The sequence below is a fragment of the Triticum urartu genome, chromosome 3 (genome assembly GCF_003073215.2).
Source record: "Triticum urartu cultivar G1812 chromosome 3, Tu2.1, whole genome shotgun sequence".
Lineage (NCBI taxonomy): Eukaryota > Viridiplantae > Streptophyta > Magnoliopsida > Poales > Poaceae > Triticum > Triticum urartu.
This window is the reverse complement of record NC_053024.1, coordinates 645,049,661-645,055,173: the sequence shown is the minus strand read 5'-3', so window position 1 is coordinate 645,055,173 and position 5,513 is coordinate 645,049,661. Positions and strand designations below refer to the sequence as shown.

The 5,513-nt window shown below is 45.8% G+C and overlaps 1 pseudogene; it reads right to left on the bottom strand.

The window, feature by feature from the left end:
• Window positions 1–9: 9 nt before the first annotated feature.
• Window positions 10–1,858, bottom strand: LOC125548961 (annotated as a pseudogene).
• Window positions 1,859–5,513: the final 3,655 nt, after the last annotated feature.

Genomic DNA, 5,513 nt, shown 5'->3' with positions numbered 1-5,513 from the left:
AGGGCATAAACTATTGTGGCTGGCTGGCTGGCTGGTTATTTATTACTATAAGAGAAAAAACAGCAGAGGTGTAACTAAAACTATCATGTTGTTAGTATCAAAAGACTGAGGATTAATTGTGAGTAAGATTTACCCAAATGCGAAGCTTTCTCTTCACCTTCCAACAAAGCCATCCAGGCTTTTTGGTTTCCTTCAGAATATACCAGCCCTTTGTTCCTAAAAGGACCACAAGAAGAATGGCCGGCACAATAGATAAATAAGATGATCCAAGGAATAATTGTGCTGACACACAAAATAGGGCCAGTTGCATACCAAACATTGCGAATGCAGCAGCTAATGACATGTTGCATGAGGCTATAAGGACCTGGGTTAAACCCATCACTATATCCATCGAATGGCTGAGACCAAGCACCGGTAGTGAGACGGTATTGCGCAAAACAACGGTTGAGTGGACATGTATACACAACTGTCTCAGCGATGATGGTTGGCAGTGCCTTGGAGGAGACGCTCAGGCTCCGATCTTCAAGGAAGAGGGCTCGGTCTCCGATGCTTGTTACCGGGACAAACCTCTCCAAGATGAGGTCCTCGAGCTTGTAGATCAAAATGTGAGACATGGAGCTGTCGGTATACCCGGCAAGCAGGATCTGCGAGTCGCATTCTACAAGGTGGTAGCCGCCGTAGAGCTTATTTGCTGGGCATGTGGCAATCATCTTTGGCGGCAGCGGCGGCGAACCAACCTCCATCTGGAAGACCAGCGAGCCATTAGCGCAAGGAAATTGCACCAAGTATAGCTTGCCTTGGAGCGACAAGGGTGCGATGTTTACTGGGATTTCCCAGCTTGGCATTGCCCATTGCCGGTCCTCGGAGGTAGCAAAGGCTAACACGTCGCAGATGACGGAACACGAGCATCACGGTGATGGCTCCGGCACTGCAGGACACGGTAGCACAGACGCAGTATCTGATGAAGGACCACCACCAGTAAGGATCAGAACCACGAGGGACCGATGGGTCGTTCTTTAGCTGCGCGAGCAGGGTGGCGAGTGGTGGGAGCTCAGCGATGTCGCCGGTGAACGGGTGGACGAGGCGGATGCCGGTGTCCTCGTCCCTCTGGAGGAGGAGGGGGCCGTCGACCGAGTCGAGAGCGCAGTGGCTGTTGAACAGCGGTAGCTTGACGCGGACGAAGGTTCCCGTGTCTAGGTTGAAGAGAAGCGGACGTAGCCGCGCAACTTGCGGTGGCCGGGGTAGAGGCCATGGCCCTCCGGCAGCATCATCCAGCGGCGCGGGTAGAAGCGCGGATCGGCGACGCCGCGGCCCCGCGGGCAGACGGTGCCAGACCGCCAGCTGGTGCAAACGGCGCGGAAGCGCACGTAGTCCAGAATATCGCCCGAGAGCACTCTCCAGGCTATCTCGCAAACCAAATCCTCTGAGAGCGACGCCCAGAGGGGGGAAGAAAACGGGGGCGCCACTGCGCCAGCGACATCGTCCAATGGCACCGCCGCAGGCCGGCGGCACCTCCTTGCGCGCGCAGTCGTGGCCGGCGGCGCCGAAGTGCGCTTTCTAGATCTCGACGGCGGCATCCTGAGTTCCAACTCGCAGATCTGATGCACCAATTAAGAGATGACGAATTTCACCTCTGGACAAACGATGAGGAATATGAAATAGTCGACGGTCACCCCCAGATTATATATCCAGATTATAGGGGATAAATTACACAGATGAAGGGGGCGCGGTACCTGTGGACTTGAGAAGTTGAGATGGTGAGTGCCTGTGGAGCACGTTCGAGGGGATTCACCGGCATCGGCGGCCTCGTGCTATGCTTGTCCACTGCTTGGCATGACCACTGCTTGGCATGACCGGCGGCCATTGCTTCCGAGTTGGGAGATCCTCGTTCTCAATTTCGATTTGGGAAAGGCGAAGCTCAGCGGCGGCTATGTCTGCTCTGCCTTCGTCCTTTTTTTTTTACCTCCATAAGTGTAATGGCATGAAAACACGGCAACTCCTAATGTTTTTAGGTAAATTTAGTTACGCAAGGATGACAATTTTAGTTGTCAAGTATGGTAACATTTCTCTGGATGATAAGATTCAGTTTTTTCTTTGGTTTGTTTTTCCTTTTGATGACAACTTTAGTTGTAAAAAAAATTAGGGCTGAAATGCTTCGTTTCATACGTGTGTCACTTATCATTTGGGTCTGTTTTCTTATTGAAGGTGAGCATTCATTCTTTGTATTTTAGCCATTGAATATTGAGTAAAATGCATTATACTACCTCGGTCCGAATTTATTAGGCCTCCTTACATTTTGGGTTCAAGTTAGACCAAGTATTTGACTATAAATACTCCCTCCATTCCCTTATACAAGGCCACAAACTCAAAATATAGGTACCAAGGCAAAATTTAATGACTATTTTGGAAGTCCACTTTTCTTTTCGTTAATCGAGATCATTAGTGTGCCAACATGTCCTCAAGGAAGGAATTAGAAGAAAGTAGCACAATGTCATTATGACTACATGCATGCAAATATTAAAACAGTTGGTACTAAGAGAAAGCATCATTAATTTTTCCCTCGATTATAGTTAATGGCCTTGTATAGATGCAAATTGTATTTTTCATAGTGGCCTTGTATAAGGGAATGAAGGGAGTATATAACATATATGCTACATAAAGTATAATGTTAGATTTGTATTTGAAAGAGGTTTTCCATTATATAATTTTTGTGATGTATGCTTTAGATCTTATTAGTTAAATTAATGACCAAACTTTGGCTCAAAATGAAAGGAGGTTTAATAAACCCGGATGAAGGAAGCAAGTCCTAAAACATGTGTCAGTTTAGCTCTATGACTTAATTTGAAACTGTAATTGTAGACCTAAAACTATTACAGGTGTGTTAGTCCTATAACTTTGAAACTGCAGTTTTGAGTCTCAAAACCATGTAAGTTCGTCGTTTCAGGTTCTAAGCTTGTATGGCCTTAGGAGCTTAGGTTTCACAAAACTCTACAAATTTACAAATGGATCAGAATGAAGCTTAGGTTTCCTAGCCTTCGATAGTGGGTTTTAAAAATACAAAGACTACAATGTACAGCCACTCGATGGACTAGTTAATTTAGTTTTCATAGATTTGGAATGCTGCTCACGAACAATGCTTAGAGCAACTCTAGCCGCCGATTTAGAAGGCTATACAGGAGTAAACTTTTGTTTTTATTCCTTTAACCCGCATATAGTCGATTACCAAAATCAAATAGTGGAGTAAAATTTTACTCCGCCGCCTGGTTGCTCTTATATTTAGTTGGCCGCCCACTGCTTGAGCAAAAACTCTGTTCCCTTTCATAATCTCACTCACCCCACTTCTGTGCTGCATCTACGCCAGGCGCCAGCATCATCCTTCTTGCCTCCGCTGACCACCCCCCGCCACTGTCGATGCTTCGTAGGCCCCGTCGAGGTCCTCGCACACCCGGATTTGAGCCTCTCTTTCTTGCTGTCATCGACGCATAAATCGACCGATCTACGTCTATCGCCGCCGTCGTTGGGTTTAATGCATCCAGTTGTTTTGTCATGGATTGGCCAGTATCGAACCGCACAAACCTGGCAACGACTCTACACCACATGTAGGTATGGCCTCCTCCTCTGGCCGTTTATTTTTTACTGATGGGCCAACCACCGACAAAGACACGCATAGCCGTCGGTCGGGCTCAGCACTAGCCCAACTCGTCGGCTCCCAGTTGCCGGTCATCAAGTGCGATGACTGCCCGCGGCAGGTGGTGCACCGAGTTTTGACCACGCCAGAACATCCTGATGGGTGTTCTTCAAGTACAAAAAAGATGGAATGAGTGCTTGTTTATCAAGTCGTTCATCAGATTAGTCACAATTTGTGGCTCATTATTTGCTCAAAATTGTGTGTAGAATGGATTCAAGTTCTGGTATTGGGAAGAAGATTACATCGATCTATTGATAATGAGAAATTTGATAGATATCCGTCCACTCCTTGCTAAAGTAGCGACTAGAGATAAGACTAGAGGCACCACAATGTCGAATTGGTTGGAACTGGAAAAGAAAGAAGTGTGCAAACTTGAGAAGCCAATTGAGAGAATCATCAATGTTCAAGATGAAGACATAGAGAAAATATTAATCCAACTAGTGGGAGTAGTTATGAAAGTTAATTGTGGTTCTTGTTTTTTTGGTTCGGTTCTCTTAGCAAAGAATTGGTGAATTATGTACTACGATGTATTAAAATAACATTTAATGAAATAAAAAAACAATGAAATTTGTTTCGGTGCCCGAAAATGAAATGCATTTGACCAAAAAAATTACTCCACTAAATTTAGAGGATCGGTTAGATCCAGCCAAATTTACTTCCCTAAAAAAGGGAAATTTTTGTTTTTGCCACTCTAGATTTTGCCAATTTTCCTTATGCCACTCTAGATTTTGACATTTTACTTTTGCCATTCTTAGTTTTTGACAATTATCACAATTGCCATTTCCGTGGCAAAAGCAAAATGTTGAGAGTGGCAATTGTGATAATTGTCAAAAGCTAAGAGTGGCAAAAATGAAATAAAATTATTTTGCTTTTGCCACAGAATGGCAATTGTGATAATTGTCAAAATCTAAGAGTGGCAAAAGTGAAATGTTAAAATCTAGAGTGGCATAAGAAAAATTGGCAAAATCTAGAGTGGCAAAAACAAAATTTTCCCTAAAAAAAATTCACTAGAGCTTTATTCGGCCGGATACTTCTCTATTTTGTTGTGCTGTTAGCTTGCCCAACCCTCTGATCGTGGATAACCAAAAATGTACAAGCTAGCAAGCCGCTCCCTGGACTAGTTAATTTAGCCTTCACAGATCATGCTCAGTTTTGTTATCCTGAAACATAGTCATGCCACTCGAGTAAAGCTATACGGGCACAAATGCTGGTCAGGACAAAAAGAGGCCCGGCCAGGGACAGTTCCAGCCGCTGCTTTTCTTTCTCTGAACCAAAAGTCGTTGTCGACCCACACACGATTAGACGATACTGAGCTAATTTAAACGCTGCTTGTCAGGCCATCATCATATCACGCGATTCCTAGACCGAGCAACCGCTCGTGTTAACTAGTAGAGTAGTATTATTCTACAAAATGTGTGGCATGTTCACGTTCAAACGGGGATTAGCTAATTAATTCATACACACGCGAACCTCTGCCGCGAAAAGGGACGGCTCTCCGGCCCTCCGTCGCAAAGGAGATGTTCGTCGCCTGTCCTCCACAGGTTCTGGGCCGGTCAAAAACCGGGCGCAATGAGTGATTCCACGAACCGGGCATCAATTTCGAGCACTGAAAAATCATGGTACTGCAGTCGTAAAGAATTCGTGATACGACGACGGAGAGCCATCCGATCCTCGCATGATCGGCGGAGCACTTTGGGATCCATGCGATGCGAGTGGGCGGAGAAAGGAAGAGATGCCCAAGGGGAAAAGGATGGACCCGAAATGCCGGCGCCGCACGTACAGCCTCTCCCCTATAAAACACCTAGCCGGTCGATGCAGACGGAGC